Source organism: Pleurodeles waltl, chromosome 1_2 (assembly GCF_031143425.1).
Source record: "Pleurodeles waltl isolate 20211129_DDA chromosome 1_2, aPleWal1.hap1.20221129, whole genome shotgun sequence".
In the NCBI taxonomy this organism is placed as follows: Eukaryota; Metazoa; Chordata; class Amphibia; order Caudata; family Salamandridae; genus Pleurodeles; species Pleurodeles waltl.
The window spans coordinates 680937909-680959526 of record NC_090437.1 but is presented as its reverse complement, the minus strand read 5'-3'; the positions used below and the strand labels follow the sequence as shown (position 1 = coordinate 680959526).

At 44.7% G+C, this 21618-nt stretch overlaps 1 protein-coding gene across 3 annotated transcripts in view; it reads right to left on the bottom strand.

The window, feature by feature from the left end:
* Positions 1-21618, bottom strand: part of ARHGAP10 (Rho GTPase activating protein 10) — an 849665-nt gene that overhangs the window by 512156 nt on the left and 315891 nt on the right. The gene's annotated exons all lie outside the window — the stretch shown is intronic.

Genomic DNA, 21618 nt, shown 5'->3' with positions numbered 1-21618 from the left:
ATGTAAACAGAGGCTCTGCCAGTGCCGCTTGCAGTAAACAGTATTGTGCCAAGATTCCAGGTTTTAAAGAAAACACATCTCGTACCTAAGTATTGTCTTCATCCTGGGGACAAGGGCCCCTTTAAGTTAAAAATGCATGTTTACTAATACCTCTCAACACACATTTGCAGATAGCTCCTTAAGAAGTAATGGCTTTTAGACAAATAAACACCACAAACAATTAAGGGAGAGAAGGGAAGCCCCGGGAATGAAAAGGCTCGAATTTCACTGCTGTTTTTCAAGCAGTACATTGAACTTCGGAGTATGCGAGATTTAAACTTGAGTTAACGTGTATCATGTGTTAGCAAAACAACTGAGTCATCTATAAAACATTAGTTTTCTAGCTCTTGTCTATGTACACTGTTTAAACACAAGTTTACCCAAAGGGCTGCTTTTTCAAAGGTTTACAGGACTGCTTGGCAGCGGCTCCAGAAATAATTGTGGGAAGGGGCTGAGTGGGGGACCTCTGAAATCTCCTACTTGTGTGGGACACAGCTGTGCCCCATGCTTGCTTCATCACACTACCTTTACGACTCTCTGTGGTAATATTTACAATGCACACGCTGCGGGTGTAACTGTCCCCCCTGGGGCTGGGGACAGAGGTGCGGCCGTAAAGGAACGGCCTGCTGTGCCATGCGCTTCCATCCTCTGGAACATGGTACACCTTTGTGGCTTAACAGGACTAATCCTGCACAAACATCCTCAAATGGCACAGTGCTGTTCCACCCATAAAAACTTGAGCGAGGGGGTAGGGAAGATAAAACCAAGTAATCCCCAGGGTCCCTAGGCAATTAAGGAGAGAGATTAGGGAAAAGTACACCAATAAGAAAAAATATCACTCTCCTCAATCTTTAGACAGTCAGTTCAGTCCAGGAAGGACAGAAACTGAAATATAGCTTTCTTTGATAATGATTAACATTTATTCACAATATCAATATACATTCAAAATCAAATATATTATTTAAATCCTTAATCAATAGACCCCCTTCCCCAGAGCTAATAAAAACAGTACAAAGAAAGAAAACAATAAAACAATTCACTATACACAACACCACATCCTACATACAAATACGACATTAACATCAAATCACACTCAAATCGCTAGTATTGTCCATATGTAAATTCAACTTTGGGCTGAATGAAATCAAACTGGTCTTCTAATAATTATCAAAAGATCCAAACATTCCCTATCGTAGTGAATGTCACAAAGATTCGTGCTGGTACTGTCAGTTCACGTGTTCACTGACGCTACACCATCCAGTCCATCTTTGGAGTATAATCCATTTCCAATGCAAGCCCTTCACTTCAATCATATGCTATTAAACTTGCTGACGCGCGTTTCGGTGGAGTTCTACATCGGGGTCAATGCCCCTTTTTGGCTTCTTCAGCTGCTGTCGAATGTTTTAGTTTAGCCTCCAATTCCTCTATCTCAATGAGTAATGCAGACAATTTCTCTAGCTGTCTCAATAATTAAAAGTATATAGGCACATATAAGGCACCCCTAAGGTAGGCCCTAGGTAGTCCCAATGGGCAGGGTGCTGTGTATTTAAAAGGTAGGACATGTACTGGTGTTTTATACCTGTCCTAACAGTGAAATACTGCCAAACTCGGGTTTCACTGTTGCAAGGCCTGTCTCCCGCATAGATTAACATGGGGGCTGCCTTTACATAACTTTAAAATGCAGATTCCCTTTGAGGGCAGATAGAAATCTGGAGTTTGGGGTCTCTGAACTCACAATTGAAAAATACATCTTTTGGTTAAGTTGGTTTTTAGATCGTGAGTTTGAAAATGCCACTTTTTGAAAATAGTAATTTTCTTGCTTAAATCATTCTGAGACTGCCTGTTTGTGGATTCCCCGTCTGGGTTAGTTTGACAGTTGGGCTGTTGTGAATTCCCTCTAGGCAGTGACACAAAGGAGTATAGGGTGTAGCCTGCATATCCCGATGGGCCATCTGAGCTAGAGTTAACGGAGGAGTGGTCGCTTACACCTGAAAGGACTATGCCTGCCCTCACACAATGCAGACTCCAACCCCTTGGTGTGCGTCAGGGGCCTGGCCTGGACAAGGAAGGATCTTGCAAACACTTGAGACTTTGCTTTGAAGTTGGCCAACTTCAAAAGCTGAACGGGGTGTAAGAAGAAGACCCAAACCCCAGACTTTTAGAATCTTTCTGGAATCAAGAGGAACCTCTGCCAAAGAGAAGAGCTGGAGGAGGAGTACTGTCCCTTTGCTGTGTTGCTTTGCTGGACTGGTCTGCAGTTGCTGCTTCTGCCTGAAAAGAGTGCAAAGGGTGAACTTTGCTTTGTGTCTTGCTTGAGAAAGTTCTCCAAGGGCTTGGAGTAGAGCATGCCCCCTGTTGTAATTCTCAGGGGCACCAAAGACTTCAGTTCCTTCACCTGTATCACTGGGAACTGTGTGTTTGGTGCTGTTCAAGAGGAGAAACCACTGCGCTGCCACCAATGAAGCCGCTGGCCTGCACCGTGACCTGCTGACGCAGCACGAAGTCACACTGCCCCACTTTGCACCATGACCCTGGTTTCACCGACGGCGTTATCGGACGACTTCACTGAGCCGCTGCTCGCACCGCGACCAGTGGACCCCACACTCCAGCATCGCCTGCTCACACTGCAGCCTGGGCATCCCCGACGCTCCTGCCGACACCTGCACTGCTGCCTGCACTGTGGCCTGTGGACACAGCTCGTGAGATACACAAAGCACCGTCCCGTCCCGCAGTCCCGGTCCACCAATGACAGCACCATCGACTCCAGTGTTGTCACTAGGCATCCCTGACCGCACCATAGCCTGTGGACACCACACACGAGGGTCATGTCGCACCGTCCCGTCCCGCACCGCTGGCTTGGGCCTACTGACAACAGCGCTTCAGCAATGACGACGCCACTACCTGCACCCTGACCTGGTGACACCACAGGTCACACCACCCCGCTTCACACCGCAGTCCTTGTTTCATTGACTCCGCTGGACGCCGTCACCGAGCCGCTGTCTCCACCGCGACCTGTGGGCACCACACGTCGGATCGTTGCACTTCACACCACAGCCCCGACACCATCCACGCCAGCGCTCCTGATTTAATCAGCCTGGATTTCGATCCACAAAGCGGATGACTTCAAGGGACCGATGATTCCCGCACCGACTCCGGAACCGACACCGCAAAGTCAGTGACGCCACTCTCCGGAGCTCACCGTGAGGATCACGATGCCCTGCAATTCCAAAGGTTCTGTTTGCGGGTCTTCCTGACACTGTAGCTGACCCGCAACGATGTGGCTGTCCTGAACTGTTGGTTCTGTTGATCACGACGCCGTGATAGCCCCAGGTGGAGCTATCTACATCAAGGAATTGGATTTTTGAGCAAATCTAGTAGAATTCATATATGTATTACTGTATGGTGGATTTTTATCGTATATGGTCTTGTTTTATATAGATAAATATTGACTATTTTTATAAAACTGGTGTGGTGTCCTTTTGTAGTGTTGTCACTGTTTTAGTGTGTGTTATGTGCAAATGCTTTACACACTGCTCCTGAGATAAGCCTTACTGCTCTTTCCAAGCTACCAAGGGGGTGAGCAGGTATTTCCGTTATTAGCGTTTGGGGAGTATTAGTTTTAACCTTTGGGAAAGGACCTACATATCTGTGATCAATGTTATTTTCACTGTATGGGTATTCTAAGGTCACAAAGGCGTGCAAGCAACTGTTGCTACTGGCTATCAAAGGATCAGTGTCTCCAGAAACCTTCTTTTGCCAGGAGATGTTTGGAGCAGAACATTCACTTTCAGCCTCCAGCGGTGAAGGGAATGTCCAAATACATTTAAAAAGATTTATCTCAGCGGAGATTTGCTTGCAGAGGATGGAGTGTCGCACCAAGCAATTATATCTATCCCCAAGACTGCTACAGGGCAAATCAAAGACAACATGGAGCAGCAACAATCAACAACAACAATGATGATGATGATCACAAGTGCCACAACTGGGCTGAAAGGTTTTACCTCCAAAGTTTCTATGACAGTGTTTTGGGATGAATAAACGTAAGCTGTGAAATGTCACTGCTTGGGTGCAATAGTAGAAGTGCCTAAATAAGCGTTTGTTAGTGGTTTGAAATACAAATATCAACACAAGGAGTGAAAAAATACCAACTGACTCACATTAACTCGGTTCAATAATCCATTTTACTGCTCAAACTGCCTGTTAGTTACCCCAATATTTTGATCCTTCCATGAATACAACTGATGTTGTGTCCTTTTACTCCACGTTAATACTGTTTCCTAGCCTAAATTTGGCATTATTATGCAACCACTGGATAAAAGCTTTGTGGAGTTTAGGCAAAGCCCCTCCCCAATTCCTGTGCTGTCTGTCGGTTCCTCGGAAATATAGCAGCTGTCACAAGAACATGCGTTTATTCTATTAAGTCCCTCCTCCTAAAATACATCACCCCTATTGCATCTGCATTTAAGCTTGCAGCGAGGCAGGGAATATAGGAATTAAGACTCTGTCAAGTTTCAGCTGTCACTGCGGATTGAAATTCGAAGTTGCATTTACTTTACTGTATTCTACGACCCTCTTCCCTGCTGGGAGACCACATACAAGTCTTATAGTTTCTATTTGTAAACCAGGCGACTGGTTTTAAAAATATTTTTCCATCTCGCAGCGGATATGAAAAAAAACTGACATTCATAAAAACATTCTCCATCCATAATCAAGTTATAGAAAATTCTTTTTTAGAACATCTATCCTGTAAAACAAAAAGTAAAGAGAAGGACTCCTGACAAGAAAATCGTTTCATTCATTGTTTTTCAATATACTCAACCATGCTGCACTCTGATATCCCGAGGCATGCTCAGACGGTAAAATAATGCGTCACTTCCTGAGAAAGGCCAACTTTAACCTGCTTGGCAGGTTTTTCGAGTGCCTAACATTTCCCACTCTCCTTGTCCTGGTGATAAACAGCACTCCGCTGTATTAGTTTACATGACTAGCGTGTCTAACAGAGGACATGGCTGCACAAGTACAATCCTGGAGGGAAAAGCAACCAGCATGTGCGGAAGGAACAGTCAGGCCTGAAGGTCATGGCTCAGTCAAATATATAATTGTGCAAATGAACTTTGTTCAATTGTTCAAATGGCTTAACAGGACTTATTCTGCGCCAACTGCTTCAAACGGCGCAGTGCTAGCCCACCCATAGAAACTGCAGTGAGTGGGTAAGAGAGACAAAGCCAACATGAGTGTCAAATGGAGGCCTTTCACGAGGAGAATCAGACACCATCTGTTCAATAAACAGCCCGACACCAAACAGCCGAAAATGATCAACTCCAATACCTCCGATCGAGCTTGCACTGCATGAAACTTGGAAGAGCCATGCCAGCCGAGGAGCACGATACAAAGGGGAGAGACAAAAGAAAAAAACAGTGCACCCACATTAAAGTATGTGGTCAATCGTGGAGTAATCCACGTAACAGGGTCAGTGTACCAGGAGGTAACAAACCAGCCTCAAGGCGGGACAAACGTAAAGCATTTAACAACATCAAGGGATTTTTTAAAAGCAGGCCCAGGAATGAATGAAAGTGATGGGTGTGAGCTGGGCGTGGTTAAGGCCCACAGAATAGATTCCAACATGTCAAGCAGCAGCGCTTGCACGCTGCTATCCACGATCTAAAAAAAATGGAGGCTTTTCGGACCAGGGGCCAAATTATGTATTGTGTCCTGGGGGTGCAAAGGACGTGTGCACCCACTTTGTCTGCCCCCGGTGAACAATCGTATTACAGACAGAGGCACAGGAACTTGTGCATCCCATTCTATAATGCTGACAGCGCTGGTGCACATATCGCACAAGAGATATCATAAAAGGGCATTCCCTCATTTGCATGGGGGATGGCCCCATGCCAATGACTGAATCACTTTGCATCCGCAATCACTCACTGCACCCGCCTACAAGGGGATGTCTCTTACCTCTTGAAAGTGCAGGCAGATTGCCACCTGCCCTGTGAAACACAGAGCAGCTTTTAAACAGCTGCTCCGTATTTCATTGAATGTACTGCCCCCAGGGCAGCACTAGTTCTCAGCTGCCTGATGGCAGCGCATTCTCTTTAATAAAGTGCACTGTCCCTGTTTGCACCCGGTGCACCTTTTGAAAGATCGCCATGGCACAAACAGGAAAAGTGTGCCATATTCATAAAACAGCCCCAGGAAATACAGGCAATATGCATGATAGAGGCAATTTGCTTTGATTAGATGGTCTTCAAAAAAGAATGCAAATAGTTGAGGAATGAATAGGGAGATGTCCCATCAGAAGGAGGCACAAAAAACCCTCAATTGGAGTTTGTGAAGTAGAATAAACTTGCCTTTGTATTGTCCAAAAAACTGCCTTCAATCTCCAATAACCTACTTTAGAAGTAAACTATCTGTAAGTTCAGAAATTGGATAAATGGATTTCTTTCAATCTTTAAGCAAGGGAAAGGCCAAAGTATTATGCGCCAACTGTTCAAATGAATGGTGGCCTCACAACTAAGTTGATTATACCTTTTCAATCTCAGGCTTACTCCTTTCTTCTGAGTCACCACATTTTAACTATCCAGAACCTGCAGCTGCAAGAAGCTTTAACATCAGATCTTGCCTCTTTTTATATCTGTGTTATAAATGAATTCAAACATAACAGCTAGGCACACATCAAAGTGCAAGGACCACAAAAAAGGGCCCAATCTTAAACAAGTGAGACTTGGTTATATTCTGGTTCATAAATATTTACACTTCTACAGTAGACTTTATACTAATGTTTTAAAGAGGGACTTTTGCCACTTACTTGAAGGACAACATACAAAAAGCAATAGTGAAATCATTAACTCGTCATGTAGGAGTAATCCATAAAGTGCTACACAAGAGTCTTCAGGATACTGGATGAACCTAGCCCATTGTCTTCAGCATCAGTTAATTCTTTCTCCGACCAGTGGATGCATCATCATGTTGACAACACAGTCATGTGCCAGCAAAGAACGTAGGCTTGATTGAATCAGTCTTGACCACTGGCCATTCCTCGGAGTAGCACTGCATTCCATCATTTTGAGCCTGTTGGTGACCTCACTTAATGGGGCCCACAATATACAAACCATTCCTATTACCTTGCTACCCAGAGGAAATTCATCCCTTAAAATTGTTCTAAGCATTTCTCACCATTGTTCAATAAAATGCTGCACATTTTTTAAGCTATTCAAGCACTCCAATCTACTAGTTGCAGATGTTAAAGGACGCATTCCCCTCCATATCACTGCATTTACTAAGGCTCCTCCATAAAGTTTATAAAGATTTCAGCTTGTCAAGAGAGTCAGGTTGGAGAGTCTATAACATGTTAATAGTTTTTTCTAACTAAGATTGTGGACACACAATACAATATCCCATTAATATCCAAATGAACATGTATCCACTTAACGAAGCATTTTTTGATTATGGAATTATGAAGGTCTCCAATTCACTCCTTGCTATCACAAACCGGTGCGTCCAGTCCTGCACTTTTCACTTTAAAATAATTGCCATGAACTGTGTTTACCAAAATAATTTGATTAAAGTAAACCAGACTACAACACCCAGAAGTCACTCGGTTACCATAATTAAATACAGGGTTGGAAAAATTGTGTTCTTGATAATATAGGACAAGCAGACCACACTAGGCATGATACTGATAACATCCTTAAGGTGCTTCAAGAAACGTATATGCTGATTTAATCTAGCAAACTGTAATTATGGTAGAATACTCAAAGCCCTGCGGGTTAGGGAAGCCAAGCGACTTGAATGGATATCCTTAAATAGGATTTCCAAAAATAGCATAGAGGCCACTGACCAAGTCTAGAGGGCATGCAGTCCAGTGCAAGGGTTCTGGAAAACCCCTTCAATCAACATAAGAAGGATCCAGAAAAACAAGTAAAGGAAAACAATCCATGGGAACAGTTATATTACCTATAGACTTATATGACAAGCATTGTGATGTTAGTAGAAGTGAAGATGTAAAACACACAGTGAACATGGTCTCAATTTCAACCAAAGGCTACGGGATTGCATGTGACCACTGGGCACTCCCAATGTAATGACTTCAGCAATTACCTGTTAAAGACTAGGGCATGTGGTCTGATCAAGGAATTATGTTGCTGCAGCAGAAGGACATAGCAGGCACAAAGAATTGCCATTACTACAGTCATAAGTAGTAAATAGATCACTGAGGTATGATCCTAAGTGCCTGTCCCAACAAGCTGAAAACACGTTAGACCTGTCAGCCTCAGAGTTGTCTTTCCACAAACGTTTTGCCTGTTTACCTCCTCTTAACTGCTGACCAGTACTAACATTGGTTCATCCAAAATTGGGTTATTTAACTTCTCTCTAAGTCCCTAGTAGAGAGCGCGACTTGTGCTCAGGGCCTTTAAATTAAATACTACAAGTGGGCCTGCAGCACTAATTGTGCCACCCACAAGAATAGCTCTTTTAACATGTCTCAGGCCTGTTACTGCTGGGCCTTTGTATGCATTTGTATCTGCCATTTTGACTTTGCATTTAAAACCTTTTGCCAAGCCTTACACTCCACTTTTATTACATATAAGCCACCTAGGTAGTCCAGAAGGCAGGGTGCTGTGCAGGCAAAGGGTAGGACATATACTTTTAAGTTTTGCCTGTTCTGGGAGTGAAAAACACCTACATTTGTTTTCACTACAGTGAGGCCTACCCCTCTCACAGGTTAACATTGGGCATTCCGTATTACACTTTTAAGCTGTAATTCCTGATTGAGAAGGAGTATTTTGATCGTGTTTCATATCATAGTAATGGTAATGATACATTCTCTTTGCTGGCAAAGCTGTATTTAACATTACTATTTTAGAAATGGCACTTTTGAAAGTTGGTATTTCTCTGCTCCTAAAGGCCTGTGTGCCTATAGTCGGTCTCCAATACACATCTGGGGTAGATGACAGCTTGACTTTGTACTTTCCCTCTACACAGCCACAAACAAATGGAAGGTAGGTGTGTCTGACTGCCCATCAGCATCCTAATGGCTCGTCCTGGGCAGGGTGGGAGGGAAAAGTTGGTACTTGAAAGGACAGTGTCCTGTCCCCACACAAAGGTCCAATTACCCTCTCTAGTGAGTCTTGAGCCAGGGCAATGAAGATGCAGAAAGGACCTCTGTGCACCCCTAAAACCCTTCTTTGAACCCACCCCACTTAAAAGGCATGCCTGGCTATAAGGTCTTGGTCTCTGACCCCCACCAAATCAGTTCACTTCTGGACCTGTGGATACTCTGCCAGGAAGGACGACTGCTGCGCTGCTACAAATACTGTCACACTGCTGGACTGCTGCTCTGGAAGAACTGCTTTTTTGCTGTGCACCTCTGCTGTCTTCTGCCCACTGATCCTGCTGAGGAAAAGCTAGACTCTGCCTGGAGCCCAGAGTGATCTCTAAGGGCTTGCCGAATTGTCTCCTGTTGCTTGAGTCGCAGGGATATCAATGTCTCATCACCTGCTCGTCGGCCTGGCCCACTGGCAATGGAACCAAGTGCATGCTTCAGCTTAACTTACGCATCACCTGTCTGCTGGAAGCAGAACCGATGCATCGTCACTGATGTAGGAACAGAATCAGCACATCCCACTTGGTGTCAGCGCTTTGCCTAAAGACCTGATGCACTGGAACGGCCAATGCAGTGTAGGAAGAGCAATGCATCCCCTCGACTCAGTGGAAAAACCTGGTGTATTGTCTCAGAACTGATGCATCGCCACCAGCATGTGAAAAAAAGTGACACATCACCTTGAGTGGGGGATCAACACCAACTATGTGCTTGGCTGCACCCTGCATCTTGCTGTTGTGACCAGGATCAAAATACTGTCTTCAGCAGGCCTGCGTGGCTCCTGCGTTGCTTCTGTAGCCAGCCTGAACTCCTGACTTTGCTCTGAGCCAGATAACCCCCATTGACGCTTATTGCTTCTAAGCGCTACAGACATTTGTAATCTTTAAACATCCATATCTCAAATTCTACTTATTAGATTTTTGTTATTTCGGTCTTGATTTATTTATAACATAAGAATCTATTTTTCTAACCTGATGTGGAACCCTTTTGTGGCGTTTTCACTGTATTACTTTATGTTGTGTTGCACAAATACTTGCACATTGCCTCTTAAATTAAGCCTGAATGTTCTATGCCAAGCTACCAGAGGGTGAGCACAGTTAAACATTTAGATTGTATCTGAACCATCCGGACTAGGATTGTGGTTCCTGCCTGGACAGGGTGCATATCTCTGCCAACCAGAAACCCAGTTTTTAACACAACAGATGTCAGGGTTTACATTAAAACATTATTAACATTAGTTTTCAAACAGAAAATGCGCAATTTATCAACACCACTGTCTCGGATGGCAAGTTATCTTTAAAGAAACATTTCTCTGTGAGAGACCCCCTTTGCCTGCACACCCGACGACCCTGGGGCTTTTTCTCTATGCCCTAAGAACAAACTTGAGAAGGGCAAGTGTGGCCAGGGCTTGGATTCCTGCTCCCTAATCTAGCTCCTCTGTATGCCTCAAGGATTACACAAGGAACCATCACTGTCCCACCCTTACTCGTGGCTGGTGACATTGCTTGCATGTGTTCCTCTTTCTTACAATCCTTTTTTTTTTTATAAATAGGCCGTATGCTTACATCTCTCTCACATTTGATGTAAACAACTTAGGACTCTTTCTGCACAGGATTAAGTGTGTTAATAGAAAGGTATGTACAAGACAAAAAGCGGGGAACATGCTCTTTAATCAGTATGTTATGAATAGCTTATTTTGGTACAAATGAGTCCCAGTTATCATTAACGGCACGCTTGTGCCATTCTTACGCCCAAGATCCATGCCCTCAGTCTCAACCATACATCTGTCTCCATCTGTGAGGGAGATATCCCTGCAGTTGCCAAACTGAACTGTCCGAACTTTCATTTGACAACTACAGTGCATTCTCAGTGTTTCAGAATAGGTTCCCCAAATGGACTAAATTATAAAATGCAATGGCTTTTAGAAGGAAAAACTGGAATCGATGTTGGACGGACAACGCTTATGACACTTTCAACCAGTATTGATGTGCAGGTACTCAATGACAATTCTACTTGGTAAGCATCCTATTCCGCATCCTAAACTGCAAGGAAGTTTTTTTCTGCACAGAGGGCGGCTCCATCCGGTTTATATCCACTTTCTGAGCAGCAATCAATACTGCCTCTGGAAAGGGGTTCTCCTGCAGGATGGCGCTGTGAGTTGAATGTTCGTCACTAAAATGTGCCAAGACCTCCTGGTCACAAGTCCTAATCCTGGTGTGGTCGATGCACCAATATTTCCTTCTAAGACTAATAAATCGAGTATTATTAAATGGAGTAACGAGAACCACTGACATGTGCAGCACTTAGAAATGGCAGAAGCACGTTATGAAGACCTATAAAAAAAAATCTTATTGCTATTACTCAGGGAGTACACGCCAGACACATCAAAACTCTGTAGTGTGTTCCTAAAACAAAGCAAACTATGTAAATCTTAGTCCTTATTCCAGACTGAGTTTTACCCCATGCCCTAAAACCATGCAAGATTATTTCACCTTGGAGGCAACAGAGCCAGAAAATCCTATAAAGAGTCTTGCCAGTGTTGCTGAGTGTGTGTGGTAAGAGTTCTCCTCATGTTTCTCATATTTATCAATATTCAGTGGGTTGGGCTACATTAGTCCCACAAACATCCCACCTTTCATATCCTATTACGTTCTAAACAGGTATGTGACTAGGTTTGCATGTCTCCTGTCTCAACTTGGTCACAGAGTTAGTTCTCTGAACATACCTAGCAAATGCAGGTTCTTTAGCACACCGAAAGCCATGGAGGGAACAGGGTAGGGTTTGGTCGAAGGAGGCGTGCTCCACAAATAATATACTTGCTCTTCCCACACACCTAGTTGGCTCATAATAAGGATTTCTGCAGCAGCATGGGTTTCTACACAAATCTGTATTACAAGGCAAGTGGTCCCAATTCAAAATGATTGGATGGTCCCAGAAACAAATCCTCTTATCCCAAAGTTATGGTTACAAGTGCACCCGCCATGCACAATGTTGTCATTTATGATGTCATTTCAGATGTTGTAGTAATATTATCAATGGTGTCATAGAATATATGAGTGATGTAATATGTGAGGTAATTAGCAGTGCGTGGCGATGCCACAAGATACAGTTACTTGGAATAACTATGACTGATGAATCTCAGTAGTTTTGTTTGTTTAAAATGGTATGTTCTAAATGACACTTTAACATAATCGGAACATGCCTTTAACCTTTGTTTTATTAAGTTAATTTCTATGGTTTTTTTTCTATAAAGAAAGATATTACAATTCCTACCTATAACATCGTCATTTTTTTTTTTTTGCGAATGTGCTTTTTTGTTGTTTTTTTACGTGAAATAAGATGCCCTTCACCGTGTGCACCACGAGGTTGGCTGACCAACCCCTGTTACCCACAGCCCTAAGCCAGGCATTACACCTAACCCCGTGTAGGTGCCCTACCACCCTTTTGCGCATGGCTTTTGGCCAAGTGCAGCATAGGGTTATGCACCAAACTCCCTGCAGCGCACGGCCTTTGGCCATGAGTGGCATGGATTTGGGTACAGCGTCTAGCCTATGGCCATGCCCAGAGTCTAACACCCATGAGTGCCTTATCCCCTGATGTGTATAGCCTTCAGCTGTACGCACCATGGTTTAGGACGAGCACGGCTGGATATATGATGTAACTATATAAAGGGAGTCATTTCAAGTAAGGCAGATCTTCTGACTTTGTCAAAGGGACAAAACACTGAAATATAAAAAAGCTCATCTATTGCCTTTATCAAGGGGTCTGCACATCAACATATACAAAGCAGACCTCGTGTCTTTGTCAAATAGTCACTGTGGAGCTTTGCACAGAAATAATGCTTTGGAGGCTTTGACACAGCGGTTTTCTGTATGTTTGATTTTCTTCAGGTTAAATAAACATAAAACAACTAAGGTCTTTTTGTCAGACTTGAGGGAAAGAAACCGTTCCAAATAAGCTTTCAATGATCATTGGGATAGTGTTAATAATGTTGTATTCCTTCTAGGTCAGCGTGAACCTGCCACTGACACCCCTCAGAGGAAAGAAACATTCCAAAAAAGGAAACAAGATGAAGGTGCCTGGAGAGCAAAGTAAGGAACTGCTTTCTTCACCCACCTTTCTAGAATTTGTTCTTTGGGTGACGTTTAGACTTCTCTACAGGTCCCTATGTGGTACTGAGGGAGTGACAAGGAGAAAAGAAAACTTCTCCTGAATTTCACTTTTCTAAAATCAGCCAGCACGATTGGGTATACTGAGAGTACTAGCCCGTTTTAAGACTGTGCAAAGAAGAACCCCAAACCATTACATTCCCAAACTTAAATGCCATTGAGCAGTGCCTCAAAACTCACCCAGGTAAACCACCGCCCTCCAGGACTGTCACAGGATGAAGGGCACTCATAACTGAAATCCACCATTCCTCTGTCTCATTCCTTGGTTCCCACTTCCTTGTAGTAGCAGTCTTTCCTGCAGTCCTGGTTCCTTTTTCATTACTTTCCTCTCTGCGTCCTTCTTCAGTTTTTTTTCCTCGCTCTCCTCTCTGAGTCCTCCCTCGGCCTCCCCCTCCTCGCTGTTCTCCTCATCCTTTATGCTCAAGACCCAACCCTCTCTTCCTCCCAAGATGCATTCCTATTTAATTTCTGTAGCCCTTTAGGTCCATGTTTTCACCCCTATTTTTCCTCCTGTAGTTTATTTTTTTAATAGGAGTGTTTGAGTGCCTTTTGTTTTGCTTCTAGGACGCTTCCAGCAATGATGGAAGGCACTGTTGAATTAACAGCATTCATAACAGTTAAGTCCTTTTTGTTTTATCTCTGTTGTTCCTCACATTTACCAACAATCATAATCAAATGTATATTTTATAAATTCACACTTAGCAATGTTAAATAAAAGTGACTGTCATAAAATATTTTCAATAAAGTCTTATTAAAAGGTTTGCGGAATTGTGGCCAAAAGGGCACTTCATACATTCACTGTGGTAACGCCCGAAGATTCAAGCATACTCGGCACAGTGACACAGAGGGTCAAGGAGTCTACAGATGTATGCATAGAAATACATGCACCACTAGCATTACTGGGGATCTGAAGCGACTCGGGCACGATGTTCTATATTGATCAAATTGAGTCTCATGATAGCAAAGAGAGATACTGAGGACAAGCATGGTGGTAAGATGACACTGAGAATGCAGAATTAGATGCAGGGAATGGCTGTGTGTGTGGTAAAGGAAAAAACATATTTACGAGTAAAGGAGCTGTCCAAAAAGATTCAAGAACCCTGGCTGAAAATATTGTTGTTGCAAAGGTCTGGAAACTGAAAGATTAGATAGGGAGGAAATAACTTGAGAAGACAATAGGGAGAAGGAAAGCTCCCACTTTAACATCACTGAGAACTGAAGACCACTGCACCTTTGTGAAATGTGTGCACACCATTTAGCTACAGGGCTGTGGGGTGGGGAAAGAAAAGTCTGTACCGCTGTGGTTGCTGTTGTTTTGTTGTCAAATAAAACCCAAGAAATTGTTTTTAAGTATTTTTTTTTTTTAAACGTCTTCGAGCCTTTTAAAAAAAAAATTGAGGCCACAAAATGCAGCCATACAACCAACCACAAGTACTCCCTGCAATCCAGCTGAAGAGCATACAGCTCCAGCTCTGAGTGATTTCGAAAATTATGACAAACTCTCTTAGGGTCATGGATTCAATGACCCAGGAGACTTATTAATTTTTTTAGATTGTAAGCGTACGGCCTCTTGTCTACTTTTATGTACAGAATCTTGTATACTTTATAGTATACTTCTTCTGTGGGCCTACTCCATCAAGACCAACCTCCACAAAGGAATGAAGGCCATCACCGAATGGATGAAGAGCAGCTGCCTCACACTCAATTCCAACAAGACGGAATTCCTCATCTTCATCTCCACCCCCCCAGCATGGGATGACTCCTGGTGGCCTGCCACTCTCAGAGCCGCTCCGACTCCCACCGACCATGCACGCAACCTAGGACTCATCTTGGACTCCTCATTATCCATGACCCAGCAAGTCAACGCCATTTCCTCCTCCTGCTTCAACACCCTCCACATGCTCTGAAAGATCTACAAATGGATACCCAATGAAACCAGAAAAACAATCACCCAAGCCCTCGTAAGCAGCAAACTGGACTACGACAATGCCCTCTACGCAGGAACCACGGCCAAACTCCAGAAGAGGCTGCAATGTATCCAGAACGCCTCCGCACGCCTCATCCTGGACATACCCCGCCAATGCCACATCACAGTCAGAAACCTGCACTGGCTCCCAGTCAACAAGAGCATCACCTTCAAACTCCTCACCCACGCTCACAAAGAACTGCACAACACCAGACCAGAATACCTCAGACTGCGCTCCTTCTACAATCCAACCCGGCATCTCCGCTCTGCCGCCCTCGCCCTCGTAACAGTCCCAAATTACTGATTGATTGATTGATTTAATTTGCTTATTTCAGTGTCATTTCAAAAGCCTCCCTTGCTAGTGGTCAGTCATGCCTCTTATACCTTCCTTTTTAGGGTCGAGCCTGCGTTGCATGCGCTCGCGCATGCGTTTCGCAGGGAGACTCTTTTGTATTTATAAAAGGACTCGGAGCCCTGTCAACTTCACATCAGTGTTTTTTATTGGTTGGTGGGCTTCCCTGATAAAATCTGCTTGCTTTCATTAGTCGAAGGCACCCATATGGCATGCCTTTTCCGGTGGCTAGCCCTCCTCCAGCGCAGCGACCAAGTACAGAAAACATGCGAGGCTCGCTGTTTTCCATCGGGCTCGTGGACTTTTTTTTCTCAAACTTACGAGCCCGATCTCGCTTGGCAGAAGTCGAGCGCTTTACGTACTTGATTTCACTTTTTCGGGTTATGTACATAAATGCACTTTTGCCCGATAGGTGAAAAGTCGGGTTAGGAGTTTACAACGCGATCAGCTCTAACATGAGCAAACGCGAGACCCGATGCATTGTAAATGCTTGTTCTCTTTGGGAGCAGGGATCAACTACTGCATAATTATGCTTTGTCCTGTTTATCTCTTCTTAAGGGGATTTTTTTTTTCCTTTGTTTCGTGCTTGGCGCAGCTTCCATTTTCATTTGCTGAGCATTCTTGCTCTTAGCTTAGCTTTGCTGTAAACAAGGCTGTAAATCAGGCTGTTATTCTGGTCACATTTGCTCTTCCTCGGCTCTCTGCACAAGTGTGCCTATGTGCGGCCCGGTGATAGGAGGGAGGGCAGAGGCCTGCTAGTTTATTTAATTACTTGTTTTAACTTTGGAGGCTTCACATGACTACCAGCTACATTACACAAGGACATAATAATTTTTTGTAAGCACGGAGAGATTAAGTGATGTTGAGCCGACACCGTGATTTGAACCCGGGTCCTCCATTCCAAAGTCAATCGTTTTAATGGTTACGTCACACCTTTTCCCTGCTCTGCCAGGTTTCCATGATGCACCTGCGGCATTCCAGATGGAGAAGCGGCTGCATGGCACAAATTCCCTTAGCATTATATCACCATTTGTTGCTCGTCCGCCATATTAAGAGGGGAAACTTTACCAATGAAAGTATGAGAACCGGCACAAGAAATAAATGGTTCTATAAAAAATGTTGCTTTAAATTTATGTGTATCTAATGTGTGATCAGAGTTTTACTGTGCTGTAAAAGTACAACAGCTTATTTTACAATACGTTGCTTGTATTTGTTATTACTTGTTCACTCATCGTGTCTTTGCTGCTTGTTCAGCATTGCTATTTATTTCTCTTTTATAACCTTTCTTCTTCTCACAGCAGCCCAGGTTTTAAGGACACGGGCCGATCAGCCCGTGTTTTCAGAATGTTTCCTTCTGAGCAGATCGTTTTTAGGGTCGAGCCTGCGTTGCATGCGTATCGCAGCGAGACTCTAGTGTTCAGAAAAGGGCTCGAAGCCCTGTCAACGTCACGTCAGTGTTTTTTATTGGTTCGTGGGCTTGCCTAATAAAATCTGCTTGCTTTCATTAGTCGAAGGCACGCATAAGTCATGCCTTTTCCGGTGGCTAGCCCTCCTCGAGCGCAGCGACCAGGTACAGAAAACATGCGAGGCTTGCTGTTTTCCATGGGCTCGTGGACTTCTTTTTCTCTAATTTACGAGCGCGATCTCGCTTGGCAGAAGTCGAGCGCTTTACATAGTTAATTCCACTTTTTCGGGTTACGTATATAAAAGCACTTTTGCCTGATAGGTGAAAAGTCGGGTTAGGAGTTTACAACGCTATCAGCTCTAACATGAGCAAACACGAGACCCGTTGCATTGCAAATGCTTGTTTTGCTTTTCGCTATGGAGGAAACTACCGTACTACCCAGAAACAGCGGCCAAACCAAAATCCTCCCCAAATACCAGGAGCGAAGAGGCAGAGCCGGCCCCTGGTTCCAAGCTCTTTCACAACACCTCCCAATGGAAAACCATGTGCTGCACCTGCAGTTAGTGCGGCACCGGCTCTGAGATTATCATTCTCACCTGGATTAAGGCAATCTGCGATGCAATTTACATATCACCCAGCTGCACTTGTGAGGCCATTCCCTGGCCCCTCCCATCTGCTTCAGTGCACAGAGTCATGCGCCCGTCAGCATGCAGGCAGACAAGTCTGATCTGCCAGGGCATGGCAGGCGAGAAAAGCCTGCTTTTACATCGAGTAGGAGTCCGTTGCAAGCATGAAGCTGAGCGCAGGCCCACAAACTGAAGCCTGTGAACTTGTGAGGCATGATCACCCCACCACGATCTTTCCAGCATTCCACCAAAACTCATTTCTGCCTCACAAGCCTCAATACTGTACCCCTCTCTCTCGTTCTTCCATCCCTTCCTGTTGGCGCGCACGCACAATAGCCACGGCAGGTGACCAGATATAAAATGTTTTTTTCAGACAGTGTTTCATACTGCACATACGTCATTCAAGTCTAACCTCTGCCCACAGTAGCTGAGGTATACTGAATCATCCCGAACCTGTGCTTGCTTTATTTGGCAGAGAGCTGGCAAAAGCAACAGTTTTGCGTATCTGGAGCCCTATTAGACTATTTATCGGCCAGGGTTGACCTGGCCTCCTGAATACAACACACTCCAGGAGAAAGCTATCAAGGAGCACAACTTGACAGGAACTGTTAAATGCATTTCCCGGGGATCGCAGAGAAATGTTGTAATTGTATTCTTTTGATCAGAATAATAAAACTTAAAAGGAGAAATAATGCCTTGCTTGATTAAGACAGCAGATAGAGACAGAAACGGGGACATACTGCTATCCCAATCATGTTACATAAATATTGCTTTATTGATAAAGCTCCCACTCTGTTTTGGGGTCCTCTGCAGGGTGACAGGTACTGTGAATGGGGCTGAGGGAGGAAACAGTCACTGCTGTACATTGGCAAATGTAGGCGTACTCCCTGTTAACACGGCTGGCAGAAATTTCTTGTCATGACAGCTGTATTGTTTTCTAATGTTAAAAGCCAAATACGGCGTGCCTTTGCACTATTCTTTGTTTGATTTTTCGAGACGGGGGTCCACTGGCCTGCTCAGAAACTGCACAAACCAAAATCCTCCCCGGCTATCAAAAGCGAAGGGTCTGACCCCGGTCATGGTTTCAATCACTTTCATAAAAACCTCCCAAAGGATCTTTAATGAAAACAACCCCCATCTGTCCTTCTGTGGATTTCTTATTATGGTAAACCTTTCCTTCGCACACACTCACAGAATCATTTACAATGTTTCCCCCAGCCATTTACCCCAGATCTTAATGTATTTACAAGGGCAACCCCTTGCTTGGTAGACTGTTTTTTCTTGTTTGGCACGCCAGTCCACCCCTCTCTGCCAACTTGAGCAAGTAGGTGGAACAGCAGCCTTCCAACCCACCTCAATGTCTTTTAGCTATCCTTAGGGCGGTGCCCAGGAACAGCTGATCCTTTCTGGCACCTCCTATACCTTCAACTACCCCTAATATCACAGGCAATGAGGACATTGGGAGCTCCCAATCTAGGAGCACTGGAAGCTCCCTTAGCAGCTTAGTCCATTAGCACTTTATAGGAGGGCATAACCATACCCATATGATAAAAGTCTGGTGGTTTTGGGGCAAGCAGGGTTTGACAGAAGTCCTGCTTGATGTAGTCTCATGGAGGAGAGATACACTCCATATAAGAATTATGTTTGTATGAGTAGCAGGCGGGAGGATATGGAGATAAGTCGTGGTGCCATCAGGGTGTCCCACCAGTCTTCCTGCTCCAGCGGTCCCTGCCATCCCTCCCATCTCACCCTTACATGGGTTAGGTTTTCTGGGGCATTGTTGATTAGCATTATATTTGTCTGGGACATCTCTCCTCTCCCCATCGCTCCGATGGGCATTTAAGCCGCCAGCGGGCTATGTTCTGGTAGGTGAGTAGCACATGTGAGGTGTGCCTGGATCGCATGGCAAAGTTGCAAGTATTTGTAGAATTGTGAGTGTGTGAGCTGGTAGGTAGTCGGCAGCTCTCGGAAGGAACATAGATGCGTGCTCTGCCATACACCTCCCAGGTGTGAGAATTACAGTTAGTCCCACTTATGGAACCCTTGTAGCACTGCTGTCTCTCTCAGCCAGGTGCTTCTCCAGAGAGGTGTTACTCGCATCAAAGTGGTTGCCCACCGGGTGTGCCGGACAGCTGCCCGCCATGCAAGGAGGACCATCTTAGTTCCAGGAGCTAACTCGTTGGGAATAGGTGAACCATACAATATCTCAAATATCCTGGGGAAATTCAGAGTATTCATTTCCAGTTTATATGCTGGGTCTGACCACCTCCCCCCCACAAACCAGTCGTGTATGACCAAGAGTTGGAACCTCAAATAGTACAGGTAGAGGTTGGGTATGCCCAATCCTCCATCATATGGGTCGCGTTGGCAGTGTTGTAATGCTATGCAATGTCTAGTTTCCTTCCAGAGTTATAATTGCATCATAGGTGTGGAACCAGGAGGGCAATGGAAACAACAGATTTTACAAGATACATAAGAATCGCAGGAGGATCATCATTTTCTTGCTTCATGCGACCTAGAACACTTAAAGGGAGAAAGAGCCATCTCATCAGGTCTGCAGTCGCGTGTTGCGTTAATGGCCTCAGGTTTAGGGCCCAGGCTAAATTGGGGTGCAGTGCCACCCAAATACCCATATATTTAAAACTCAGTTGCCTGATGGCTACATGATGGTGGCAGAGGCACTATTATGGATTTCAGAGAATTCACATGGAGGCCAGGGGCTTCCTCAAGGCATTTCAAGAGATGTAGACAGCTTGGTTCGCTGTTAACCGGGTCTTCCAGATATACAAGAACATCATCCGCAAACAGTGCTATGCGATCATTGTGGTCACTGCTCCACCTCTATCCCCGGAACAGAGGGTCTGTCCTAACTAAATGTGCAAATGACTCCATCGCCAAGGCAAATAGGAGGGGGAAGAGCGGGCAACCCTGGCACATGCCACTGCGTATGGGGAAGACCTGGGACAAGACTCCATTAATCAGGACCTGGGCCTCAGGGGTTGATGTACAGTGCCTGTACCAGCCTGCAAAGCCACAGACCCTGCCCAAATCACTTCAACACCAAATGCAGGTAGCCCCAGTCCACCAAATTGAATGCCTTTTCGAAGTTCAATAAAAACAAGGAAAGATTCCAAGGTAGTCGATGGTGGTGAGCCAGGACCACATGAAGTCAGTGGATACAATGGCGCTTGTCGCAGTTACCCATAAAACCACATTGATCGGGATGCGCCAGAAGGGGTAAGACTCTTGAGACAGGCAGCTAAGACAGTGGCAAAGATTTTAACATCATTATTTATAGGTGAAATTGAACGATAATCCGCAGACACACAAGATAGGGGCTGGGTCTTAGGGATCACCACTATAGTGGCCGTGTACATCCCTTGTGGAAATGCACCCGTACTATACACCTCTCCATATAGGGCAAGTTGTCAAGAGCTAGCGGAGTCTGGCATAGTATTCGGTTGAAAGGCCATCGGGTCCCGGGGTCAAAGCTGCAACAGCTGTTGAATTTCTATATCTGAAATGGGTTAATCTAGAATTTCTTTCTCAGCAAGAGGAAGCCTGCGAAGGGAGATGTTATTGAGAAACTGAGCTGAGTATTTCGGGTCAACTGTCGTTGAGGCAGTACAGAGGGATCAATAATATTCAGCAAACACTCCTGATATTTTGGGGATAGTATGTACTGTGTTGCCCCGCGAGTTTTCAATTTTGGAATGACCCTGGACGGCTGGTGATGAGACACCAGCCAGTAGAGTAACTTCCCATTTTTGTACCCTAGCCATAGACCCTGGAAGTGGACACCCACCACAGGTGCTTAGCTGCCTCCATGGACTGGTTGCATATTTCGTCATGAATCAGAGCCAGGCAACAGGAGTCTTACTCCCTAAATTGCCTGGTCAACCCCACCTCGAACTGGAGGACCTGTGCTTCCAGCTGTGCAATGTGTGACATACGTGAT